Genomic DNA, 12999 nt, shown 5'->3' with positions numbered 1-12999 from the left:
AATCCCAAGGTCATTGGACATTCAGTTCTCCCTGGAGACTTTAATGGGTTCTCTGTCTCCCACAGCAGTGTCACCTTTACCAGTGTCTCTTCTGATCCTCACCCACCAGGCGTCACCCAGCTTGTCCATCCCAGAGACAAGCTCCACACATCTAAGCAGCTCCTTCACACTGAGGACACCCACCTCCTGATCTTTCTGGCCCGATGACTCTCTTAATCCTATACCCAGCCAGCACAGCACCCCAGCCACGTGAGCTGTCCCAGCACCCCACAGCTGTTACTCCCCCAAAGTGGAATGAAGAGATGGCACATGGGGTCCAGCTTCTCCAGCCTGTGCCCATTGGCCTGAGGACATTGGTGCATGTCTGGCCTGGAGGTGAAGCTGATCTCAGCAAGGAAGAGAGGATTTTGAAAATGGTTTTGGGTGTGGACATCCTGTGATACAGGCACACTGTGAAAATTGTTAGCCTAATCCATGATGGTATCATCGAGGGGAAGGTTAAACAAAGGAGAAGAGAAGAACCGGGAGAGTTTGAGAGTGACGGAACACTTGCAGAGGTCTCTGTGGGAGATGTTTTGTGTTCATGTGCTGTCATACGTCTAGTGGATGGAGAAGGGACAGACCTTGTGTCTCTGCAGCGGTGGGATTCAGTCACTGGCCAAAGGCACTGAATTGGTCTGAGACGCCCTGGCTGGTGCCCGTCACACTGCTGCTCTGAAGGGGGCTGGGGTTCCTGCACAGGGCCGCTGCTGTCTGTGCCAGCTGCATGCAGCTGTGCTGCAGAGCCCTGGCGTCTTGCGTAGCACTACAAGCCCATGCTTGGCCATCAAACCCACATTCAACTGCCCTGATTGAGGTCAGGCAGAGGAAGGACGTATGTGGGACAAGTGCCATTCTAGCCAAAGGACAGGTGGAAAATACAGCTGATGGTGAAGAGAAAGGGAAACTCTCCTGCCTAAAACTGAACTCTGAAAAGGTGATTCTTGAAGCTAAATCTGAGTATGGTAAGAAAAATATAGTGCTAGAAATAAGAGAGAGTACACTGCTGGAAAGAACTCTCTTTCTCCCCAGCTGAGGGATCATCATTGATGGCTTCAGGCTGTTTCCCAGCAGGTTCCCCTGCAGCCCCAGGGACAGCTGGAGGGAGCCCAGAGGGGACAGAGAAAGTGCTGCCTTGGGCTGGGCCTCTGCTGCTGAGCTGGGCCGGGCTCCTGGCATGGAGGGAGCTGCTGGTAACAGGGCAGCGCTGCAGAGAGACAGCTCTGCCCAGGAGCAGCTGCTCTGCCAAGCGCAGCAGAGCTGAGGGCTCTGCCTGCAGGAGCTGAGGGGAGAGGAGCGAGGCAGAGAGAGGTGAAAGGCAGCCTGGGCTGGGAGGATGCCAAGAGCTCAGTGAGGCAGAAATCTTCACAGCCCTCTTTACGGTAAGTCTCTGGATGCAGAGCAATGCAGCTGGTTTTACTGGAGGGACATCCAAAAGCAGGAATATCCCAAAGCATATATGATCTTCCAGGAGTATTCTCTCAGTTTGTCCAGTGCAGAGGAGGAGGAGATGCTCCAGAGCAGGGCTTCCCTGCTTAACTGTCTGAGAGACAGGGCACGAGAGCTGCCTCCTCCCAGGGACGGCTGCAGGGGTGTGAATGTGTGTGTGCAGCCAGCGGTGCCCAGGGCTGTCCTTCAGCGCAGGGTATTTCCAAGACACTTTTCAAGAAGCACATCCAGACAGGAATTACCCAGAAGGAAAGCTGCTTTTCTGGGGCTTTGCTTTCAGTTTCCCGTTGTGCTGGTGGTGGGGAAATGGTGATGGAGCTCCAAGGTTTGGACAAAAGACCAAGACTCTTACAGCAAGACAGTGACTGATCAACAGGTTCTCAAAGAACACAGGGCACTGCCCTATGAGTCCTTCACTGAAAATGCTTTTCCCAAATCAAGCCTCCTTGCTCTCCCCACTACTTAGCAGAGCCTCTCCCCTCAGGGCCCTGGGATCCAGGGCAGGAGCTGCCTCCTCTGCAGCCAGAGCTCCAGCACAGGAGACTCCCGAGTGCCCCTCTGTACCTCTCTGGCCTTGCTGCCCTGGGCGGATGAACAGTGTCATTTCTCCTTCTTTCTCCACCTGTCCCTGCTGCTACTGGTTCTTTTTCTTCTCTCTCTTCAGATGGGTGTTTCAGTGGCAGCTCAGCAACTGCTCCTGCAAATCTACCGTGCAGATATGTCCAAGGTGCCCAATCCTCACTCTAACATACCATGACTATGGGCGATGGAGTCCTTGGGATGGGGATGCATGACTGATCCTCCGATAAAGACACTTCATTTTCAGAGCATCCAGGTGTCCAGAAGCACACAGATTATCCCCAGGGATGGGAGAGTGGAGATCCTCTGCACTTTCAAACTAGATTCCACTTTTCTCAGCAGGATCCAATTTCCTTTCAGGGGAACATCTGAGTGTGATCACCATCCAGACCAAAGAAGTGTGAGCCAAGGCCATCTGGGAACAAGACTGATGGACAGAGCAGCTCTCCTCTCTTTGCACTAAGGGTCTGTCCTTCTGCCTCCTAGGACTCACACTGTAGCAGAAAGATAGCACAGACAGAAATGACAGGCATGTCCACCTTCATAAAAACCTTCTCATATGTGAGAGGGGAAACAGGAACAAAATACACACGCCCCACTCCCCTAGCTCTGTATGGCAGTCAGGTGACTTGGCAGAGAAAATGCTGAAAAGTGCATTGACGTCAGAAGCAAATTTAATCAGAGCCCACTCCTCTTTCCTAATCTGCTTTTGCTGCACAGTAGTTCTGACTCCTCCACAGCAAGGACCCCTGCTCCCCATTGCCCGCTCAGCCAGCGTCAACCAGAGCTCCAGCCAGGGGGCTGCATGAAGGGCTTCCTGGAAAGACAGAGGCGTGTGGAGGGGATTCTCTGAGAAATGAGTCCTCACTGATCCCTGCCTGTTCCTCCTCAGGCCCCTGTTACCACAGGGATCAGATGTCCAATGGCAGCTCCATCACGGAGTTCCTCCTCCTGGCATTCGCAGACACGCGGGAGCTGCAGCTCTTGCACTTCTGGCTCTTCCTGGGCATCTACCTGGCTGCCCTCCTGGCCAATGGCCTCATCATCACTGCCATAGCCTGCGACCACCACTTCCACACCCCCATGTACTTCTTCCTCCTCAACCTCTCCCTCCTCGACCTGGGCTGCATCTCCACCACTGTTCCCAAATCCATGGCCCATTCCCTCTGGGACACCAGGGCCGTCTCCTACATGGGATGTGCTGCACAAGTCCTTCTAGTTTTCTTATTCCTAGGAACAGAGTGCGCCCTTCTCACTGTCATGGCCTATAACCACTACGTTGCCATCTGCAGACCCCTGCACTACGGGACCCTCCTGGGCAGCAGAGCTTGTGTCCACATGGCAGCAGCTGCCTGGGGCAGTGGGTTTCTCTATGCTCTGCTGCACACGGCCAATACATTTTCACTGCCACTCTGCAAGGACAATGCCTTGGACCAGTTCTTCTGTGAAATCCCCCACATCCTCAAGCTCTCCTGCTCAGACTCCTACCTCAGGGAAGCTGGACTTGTTGTGGTTAGTCTTTTAGTAGCATTTGGGTGTTTTGTTTTCATTGTGGTGTCCTATGTGCAGATCTTCAGGGCTGTGCTGAGGATCCCCTCTGAGCAGGGACGGCACAAAGCCTTTTCCACGTGGCTCCCTCACCTGGCTGTGGTTTCCCTGTTTATCAGCACTGGTATGTTTGCCCACCTGAAGCCCCCCTCCATCTCCTCCCCATCTCTGAACCTGGTGGTGTCATTTCTGTACTCGGTGGTGCCTCCAGCAGTGAACCCCCTCATCTACAGCATGAGGAACTAGGAGCTCAAGGATGCCCTACGGAAATTATTTGAACACATGCTAATTCATTGTCCTCATAGGACCTTCAGGCTACCTATAGTCCTACCTTATAGCCAGGACTATACTTTTTCATATGTATCTTTTTTATTTTTTTTAATTTTTTTTATACTTCCAGTACTATAATTCTCTTTATATAATTTTATTATTGGCATCATATCTTCCTGATTTTGAGCCACATACCTCATGTACAAATGGAGCCAGATTCCCTGTTTAGAGAAACACAATAAAGAAACCAGTTCAAAATTATTTCTTCAAACACCCTTCTCTATTTCACTTCTCTGGAGCAAGGTGCAGCTGCAGCATGCAGGAGGGGTTCAGGAGCCAAGAGCCCAGATGCCATGAGGGGACCTACGGCCTTTCCATTGCTCTCCAGTTTCCTCCTGCCCTTGCACCTTGTTCAGAATCAGATCCCTCTCAAGTACCCAGGTGCTGCTTTGAGCTTCAGAGTCAGAAGCCTCGCCTCGTCTGTCAGCAACAGGATTATCTCTTCAGCCAGCTCCCTCACTATGTTTGTATCTACCTGTGAAAAGCATCTCCAGTGAGGTTATCCCCTGTGGGTGGTGAACCTCATTGGAGGCACCTTGGACTTAGCATACAGATGAGGAGTGTGGGTTCTTGTTTATTAAACTTTACCATCCTCTCCTTCTGTTGGTTTGCAATGAAGGAAACCCTGCTGTGCCTGTGTGCAGCCAGGTCTCTCAGGAAAGCAGGTGGGAGTTGGTGCAGAGGAGCTGTCACCTCCAGCTGCAGACCTGGGTGGAGAAGTCTGATGTCAGGAAAAGTGATGCAAGTCCCAGGGGGGTGATGAGAGAAATGGTGGGGGTGAGGAATCAGGTTGTCCATGCAGTGTTTGACCTCCAGGAGGAGCTGGTCCTACTTATCCTGACACTAGCAAATGCCCTGCATCCATATCGACTGGACAATGCTGCAATCACTCCTTCTGACAACTGAAAAAGTAATAAAATTGAAAAAAAAAAAAAAGAAACTTAAAAATAAAAATACTTTTGTGTTGAATACTCAGTGAAAACTTCCCCTTTATGTCCACTCTGGAGACCCCTCCAACTAGCTCTCCAAGACTTGAAGACTGTAGAAAATAATTGGCTTTTTGCATTTTAATGAACCCCAGGGTGCATTTGGTGCTGAGACCGTGAACCTCAGACACTGAGAGGAGCCTCATCAAACCCCTGAAGAAGTCAATGTCAGAAGCAACCCCTACAGTCTCAGGGAGTATTAATGGGTCCCACTGAGGATCGTTACCAACAAAGCCTCCCTGGGGGCTGGTTACAGGAGAGAATGGGAGGCAGAGATGAGAGGCAGGCAAAGGCGATGTAAAGGTGGCTCTGATGCTGAGTGAACCTCAATGTGTTGCATGAAGACAAAGGGCCATGGCCTGACCCCCAGTCCCTGGGAAGGGAGATCCTGTGGGTCACACATTGCTCAGGGCTTTTCCTGGGGCAGTGTGATGTGGGAATGTGTGATGCTGTGTGTAGGACTGTGGTACAATGCTTATGAATCTCTCCTTGGTGGAGTGAGGAGGACTGCATGTCTTGGTTCCATCAAGTTATGGTGTGTCCTCACAGGCCTGGGTTGTCCCAGTAACAGCGATAGTGTGGAGAAAGACCTTTTCTCTGTTGTGGGCTTCTCGCCCTTCCACAGCTCTTAATCATCTCCAGCACAGGGTGTCCTGGAGGGTCTCACACCTACAGCTCTTGCCTTGCATGCTGTCAGTCTTCCTGCATGCTCCCAGTCTTCCTTGCTTACCCACCTTGCTCTCTCACTTCAGGATCCCACTACCCTTACTGGTATCTTTCCATCTGCTCTAGGTGTTGCTTGAAACACAAAATGATGGGATGGTCCAGGAGCTCTGTTGGTGACCTGTTGTAGCACAGAATTACCCTTGGAGAGACATTTCTTTGTTTTATTCCCCCCATCTCAACGTCCTAAGTTGCTCCACCATCCATTATTTCCTTGTCATGCTTTTACTACTGTGAAGCAAAGCTTCACCATCTCTGAAACCACCCTTCAAGCACTCTCAGGATACTTCTAGTCTGCCTTGAGCCTCTTTGCTGCTGAGCCAAAGATGCCCAGGCCCTTCTTCCTCTATACACAGAACATATGGTTGAGGCTCTGAAGCCCATCTTGGCAGACCTCTGCTGGGAACCCTCCAGCTCTACCCAACTCCTCCAAAATATGGAACTGCAGAGAGGGACACACCTGTGCATGGAGCCACACCAGTGCTGAGGTGAAGGGGAAGGTAACTCAAGTTGTCTGATTTGACACATTCTTCCTAATGCAGCCCCAGCTGGCCTTGTTCATGGGGAGCATGCACCACTGGCTTGTATGGCATCCCTCGCAGTGCCTTCTCCTCAGAGTCACTTCTCAGCATGTCAGCTTACAGTTGGCCCAATAAATGGGGTTATTCTCCCCTCCGATGCAGGACTGGCTACTTCTTCTGGTAAGCTTCAAGAGGTATCTCTTGGCCAATTCCCCAAGTTACTCAAGGTTCCCCAAGCTCCATTTGGTTGGCTGTTAATGTCTGTGTGCTGATGGCTCACCCTGACTGAGGTGTGTCTGACAAAATAACAGTAGGAGGAGTTTCAGGATACTATAGAAAATAAAAGACGTACTAGTTTAATTTCTGGCCCAGCTATGAATTATTGTGACAACTGTCTCTGCAACAGCAAATGAGGATACAAAGCAAGCAAATCAAGCACCAGTGGAAATAGAGTTGATGAAGGTTGGTGTGCCAGGCTGTGTTAGTGGAAAAAGTTATACCTATATAGACAGACAGACAATATGACTCCCTCAAGGAGCTGGTCTTCAACACTTCTGGCCAATGTTCTTCTGTCTTCTCCTGCTGACCCCTCAGCTCTCAGCTGACTCAGATACAAAAATGAGGCATGTAGGTGGTGAAAGCAAAGACGAATAACTGGGAGAAACAAACATCCAAGTATCTAGGAATGAAGTTAGAAAAGCTAATACCTAAATGGAATTGAGTCTAGCCAGGGATGTCAAAGACAATGAGAATGGCCTCAATAAGTACATAGGTGACAAAAGGAAGAATATGGAAAATACGGGCCCATTGCTCAACGATCAAGGGACTGGCTTACACAAGACATTGATACTGTGGACGTACTGAACACTTTCTTCACCTCTGTCTCCACTAGCAAGGCTTTGATGAATCTCAGGTCCTAGAGACCAGTGGGAAAGGTTGGAACAAGGAAAATGCAACCTTCGTAAAAAAAAGTATCAGGTCAGGGAACAGTGACTTTTTAATGTCATTCTGAGGTCACCCTTGATAATCTTTGATCGATGATGGTGACTGCGAGAAGTGCCTGGAGACAAAAGTAAAGCAAATGTCAGACCCATCTTCAAGAGTGGCACAAAGGGAGAACCAGGGAATTGCAGGTCTGTCAGCCTCACCTTGATCCCTAGGAGGCTGATGGAACAGCTAAATCTGGAAAACAATTACCAGGCACTTTGAAGACAATAAAATGATCAGGAGTTTTCTGCATGGCTTCACGAAGGGGAAATCATGCTTAACAAACTGATAAACTTGTATGATGAAGTGATTGGCCTGGTAGATGAGAGCAGAGCAGCACTCAGAGTGGTGGTCAATGGCTCTCTGTCCAGGTGGAGACTGGTGATGAGTGGAGTTCCTCTGGGGTCCATATTGGGGCACATCCTGTTTAAGATCTTTGTCAGTGGCATGGACAGTGGGATAGAGTGCACCCTCAAAAAGTTTGCTGATGACACCAAGCTGTGTGGTGCCATCGACACGCTGGAGGGTAGGGATGCCATCCATAGGGACCGTGACAGGCTGGAGAGGTGGGCCTGTGCCAACCTCATGAAGTTCAACCAGGCCTGCATCAAGAGAAGTGTGGCCAGCAGGTCGAGGGAGGTGATTCTCCCCCTCTACTCTGCCCTGGTGAGACCCCACCTGGAGTACTGTGTCCAGTTCTGGAGCCCCCAACACAAGAAGGACGTGGACCAGTTGGAGAAGGTCCAGAGGAGGCCACAAAGATGATAAAAGGGCTGGAGCACCTCTCTTATGAGGACAGGCTGAGAGAGTTGGGGCTGTTCAGCCTGCAGAAGAGGAGGCTCCGGGGAGACCTGATAGCGGTCTTCCAGTACCTCAAGGGGGCCTACAAGAAAGATGGGGAGAGGCTGTTTAGTAGGGCCTGTTGCAATAGGATGAGAGGTAATAGTTTTAAAATAGAGGGGGGTAGATTTAGACTAGAAATTAGGAAAATTTTTTTTAAAATGCGAGTTATAGAACACTGGAACAGGTTGCCCAGAAAGGTGGTGGAGGCCCCATCCCTGGATACCTTCAAGGCCAGGCTGGATGAGGCTCTGAGCAACCTGATCTAGTCGGGGATGTCCCTGCTCCTTGCAGGGGGGTTGGACTAGATGACCTTTGAAGGTCCCTGCCAACCCTAACCATTCTATGATTCTATGATTTCCAAAGACACTACAAGTATCCAGGTCAGCCTCTAGATCCATCCAGGGGTAATTCATTGAGGGTAATAGGAACTTTTCTCTAAGCTGGGCCTGCTGAGTCCCCACTGCATCTTGTGCAGTTGTAGAGTCTGTCTTTGTGGATGCCTTGGTTTAGGACTTTGCCTTGAGATGACTCCACCGTGGGCAATCCATCACTATGTGAGGTACCAGTCACTGCCCACCCAAGGCACATGCTGCTTCAGGAGATCCACTGGGCTCTCCAGGAAGCTCCAGATTCCCCTCTTGAAGGGGTTCTCTGCCATATGGAAAGCCCCAGGTATGTACCTCAGTAAGCATTCACTCTCCCCACTGTGATTAGACACTAACGAGTGAGTCCTAAACCCAACCATTGATCACAAGGTCACTGTAAAGTTTTTGCTCCTGAACCCATGGAGCAACAGACCTGTTTGGAGTCCAGTTTCTTGGACCTGTTCATGACAGCACCTTTAGAAGAAGAGGCCAACCTTCAGCCACAGCACTGGGGAGATTTCATTTTATTACAGAGGTGCTAGGACACCTATCCCACCTATCCCCCAGCTCTATCCCACTATTAGGTAGAATTTTATACAGGCTCAAAACTGAAGAAAAAAGCAAGGTCATACCTCGGTATAAGTGAGGGGAAAAAATTGTGAAAAGACGTAAGAACAATCTACAACATAATGATAAAAATACAGTGAATAAAAAGATCAGGTTTTGTCTAGGGCATTGTGGGAATCAACTGTGAAGAAAGACAGGAAGTGTTTGACTGCTGAAAAATGACTGAGAAATCCATTCCCATGCTCCATCCTTGATAACAGTAATGATAATGATAACCGAAATGATAAAAATAACAATAATGACAATGATAACAATAATGATAATGATAAGAACACAGATCATGATAAGGGTAATGACAATAAGAATGATAAACAAAGCACCAGAGTCATCTGTGGTTAGTGATGAGAAGTGTATCACTATTCAGAAACATCCATGAAATCACTTTTTTAATGGCATCCTTGAGCTCCTGGTTCCTCATGCTGTAAATGACGGGGTTCAGTGCTGGAGGCACCACCGAGTACAGAAATGACACCAGCAGGTTCAGAGAAGGGGAGGAGATGGAGGGTTGCTTCAGGTAGGTAAACATGCCAGTGCTGATAAACAAGGAGACCACAGCCAGGTGAGGGAGCCACGTGGAAAAGGCTTTGTGCCGTCCCTGCTCAGAGGGGATCCTCAGCACAGCCCTCGAAGATCTGCACATAGGACGCCACAATGAAAACAAAACAGCCAAATGCGAAACAGACACTGAGCACAAGAAGCCAAACTTCTCTGAGGTAGGTATCTGAGCAGGAGAGCTTGAGGATCTGGGGGACTTCACAGAAGAACTGGTCCACAGCATTGCCCTGGCAGAGTGGCAGTGAAAATGTATTGGCCGTGTGCAGCAGAGCATAGAGAAACCCACTGCCCCAGGCAGCTGCTGCCATGTGGACACAAGCTCTGCTGCCCAGGAGGGTCCTGTAGTGCAGGGGTTTGCAGATGGCAGTGTAGCGGTCATAAGCCATGACAGTGAGGAGCCAGTACTCTGCTGACATCAAAAAGAAGAAGAAAAAGACCTGTGCAGCACATCCTGCATAGGAGATGACCGTGGTGTCCCAGAGGGAATTGGCCATGGATTTGGGAACAGTGGTAGAGATGGATGCCAGGTCAAGGACAGAGAGGTTGATGAGAAAGAAGTACATGGGGGTGTGGAGGCGGTGGTCGCAGGCTATGGCAGTGATGATGAGGCCGTTGGCCAGGAGGGCAGCCAGGTAGATGCCCAGGAAGAGCCAGAAGTGCAAGAGCTGCAGCTCCCGTGTGTCTGCGAATGCCAGGAGCCGGAACTCAGTGATGGTGGTGTTGTTGGACATCTCTTATATTTTTGATGAGCCACTATCTGAAAAGGTAAAGACAGTGCGAGAATAGGGCAGACTTCTCTGAGAAAAATTTTGTAGGTCCTTAGACAAGGTAACTGTCCCATACTGCAGGATGAGGAGAGATGTTCTGCCGTCAGCGCTGGTGTCAGCTGACCTGTGCTGGCACATCTTTCAGCTGGAGGAGGCTCACACACAGACATTTCCCCAAAAAGTATCCGGACACTGCTGAGAGTGTAGGAGTCCAGTTTCCAAGTGCAGACCTGCAAACTCCTCACCTCATCTCGTCGCACCCAAGCAGGATCTCATCTCTCCTCGCCCAGCCAGGGACACAGAGGACTCATTGTAGCTGCCCACATAGAGATGCCCAGCAGCATTTTCATGACCTCAGCATAGAGGTGTCTTCTCCATGGGGCAGCTATGTTTCACAGAAAGCCCATGGTAGAGCTGTGCCCTTGGGGAAAGCAGCCTCCATCCAGCAGGACCCTCCAGGGAAACAGTTGAATGTTTCAGTGGTGGGATGTCCTGACGGAGGGGTCAGATCATTGCCAGCCCCACAAGCTACATCTCCCAGACCCCAAAATATAAGAACGAATTTGGATGCTTTTCCTCCATTGATACATCTGCATGAGAGGACCCCCAGCATCAGTGTCTGAGCTGCCAATTAACCCTCAACCAGGACACAGTGAATTCAAGGGGAAGAAGAAGGGAGCGCGGAGAAGAGAGGAGCATGCCAAAGAACTCCTGTCAATAGAGGAAGACAAGGAGACATGGTTGGACACTTGAGCATTTCTCCTCTGTGGTGGTTGGGCTGGTGGGAAGGCAACTCATACCCAAGTCTCCATGATGTTAAAGGGTGGGCTGCTCTGCTGAGGGGGAGAGAAGACCGGGAGGGTTCTCTGGGAAAGGCATCTGCCCTGCAGGGAAATGCCTACATCCCCCCTCGCAGTGCACTTCTGTGAGCAGCTCCCTAACACTCCCTGCCCCTCCCTGTGCATCCTGGAGCTGTCCCTGCCAGAGGCTGTTCCTCTCTCCCTGTGTCTCTGTCAGTGTTCACAGACCCCATCTCACCCACTGAGTGCTCAGCTCTACCCTGCAGAAACCTCCTGGCACCAGGGCACTGCCCAGAAACGTCTCTGTGGATGCAGGGGCTAAGAAGCTGCTCAGAAAAGTCCTCATGAGAATTTGTGTCTCAGTGCCTTCTCCAGAGCAGAGAAATGAATTTCCACCTCCCACTGCCCACCAAACAGAACAAGAGCAAACACAAAGCACAGGCTCATTTCACTTTCAGATAAATGCTGCCTTTATGTCCTTCTTGAAAAGGACCCTCTGTAAATGGGGTGATCTGGGGCTGTGAGCAGCCCTGACCGACACAGCACCCTCTCGACAAGAGAATGACCCTGATCGGCCACAAGTTGTTCCTCCCACCCACAGCGTCTTTCCCCAGCGCCGTGGGGAGCTTCTGGGGCCGACTAAGTGCTGAGACTGGCAGAGGCAGAGTCCCTGCCCCAGCACACAGCCCCTGGGGCGCAGGGACCCTGCTCTGAAGGACAGCCCTGGGCACCCCTGGCTGCACACACACATTCACACCCCTGCAGCTATACCTGGGAGAAGGCAGCCGTTGTGCCCTGTCCCTCTGGCAGTGCAGCAGGGAATCCCTACTCCAGAGCACGTCCTCCTCCTCTACAGCAGAGAAGGTCTGAGAGTGGTACTTACAGATCCCACAGGCTGGGGGAGGTGCCAGCTTTACAAAATCCCTCAAGAAACTGAAGCTTTGATGCCCTGCAGCCAGACACTTAATATGTCAAGGGCTGTGAAGTTTTCTCCTCCAGTGGCCTCTCAGTGTTCCCTCACCCCAGGCTGCCTTTAACCTCTCTCTGCCTCGCTCCTCTCCCCTCAGCTCATGCAGGCAGTGCCCTCAGCCCTGCTGCGCTTGGCAGAGGAGCTGCTCCTGGGCAGAGCTGTCTCTCTGCGGTTCTGCCTGTTTGCTGTGAGTTCCCTTTGTCCCAGGAGCCCGGCCCAGCTCAGCAGCAGAGGCCCAGCCCAAGGTGGCACTTTCTCTGCCCTCCTGGTCTCCCTGGAGATGTCCCTGGGGCTCTAAGGTCTGACAGCACCTGCAAGGCAGCCCTGTCTCTCCTGGGGAGTGTAGGCTGATGCAGAGTGAAGTAATCACTGTCCCTCTCTGAACATTGCCAAGACTGATTTTGGAAGTGAGATTTGTCCTTCCATGGTGTTGTCATCCAGGAGAGATGTCAATGCTCACCTGCCTTTACCCCGATCCCTGTCCCATTGCCAGGCAGGACACCACGGCAGGGACAGGCAGGGGTCATTTCTACCCACGCAGGGCAGGGATTTGAGGTGTCTCCTCTCTGGTGAGAAGCCCAGAGCCTGGAGTGGGGTTCACCTCTGCCCCATACACCCCACAGACCCACAGGAGGCAGGAATCCTCTTGCCTCAGCTCAGTGTGCACAAAATAGGGGCTACAGGCCAGCCACTTCCCTGAGCTCCCACCATCATCCATGGGGATGGATGGTGGCAGTGAGCAGCTCACATACAAACACCTGCTAGGCACTGGAGGCGCCAGGGATGGTCCAAGACTTGTGTACATCTCTGTAAGCTGTGATGGAGCACACATGGGACACCTGCTATTGCCTGAGTGTCAGCTGTGGGGCTGTGAGGACGGGGTCACTTTGTCACCTCAGATTTCATTCAG

General features: G+C 51.1%; 2 pseudogenes; one reads left to right on the top strand and one right to left on the bottom strand.

The window, feature by feature from the left end:
* Nucleotides 1-2982: 2982 nt before the first annotated feature.
* On the top strand, nucleotides 2983-4851 carry LOC147596604 (olfactory receptor 14C36-like; annotated as a pseudogene).
* A 4471-nt stretch (nucleotides 4852-9322) lies between these two features.
* Nucleotides 9323-10283, bottom strand: LOC147596603 (olfactory receptor 14C36-like; annotated as a pseudogene).
* Between the last annotated feature and the right edge of the window lie 2716 nt (nucleotides 10284-12999).

This window comes from Chlamydotis macqueenii, chromosome W (assembly GCF_036417535.1).
Source record: "Chlamydotis macqueenii isolate bChlMac1 chromosome W, bChlMac1.mat, whole genome shotgun sequence".
Lineage (NCBI taxonomy): Eukaryota > Metazoa > Chordata > Aves > Otidiformes > Otididae > Chlamydotis > Chlamydotis macqueenii.
The sequence above is the reverse complement of the archived record's forward strand: the minus strand, read 5'-3'. Positions and strand labels throughout refer to the sequence as shown.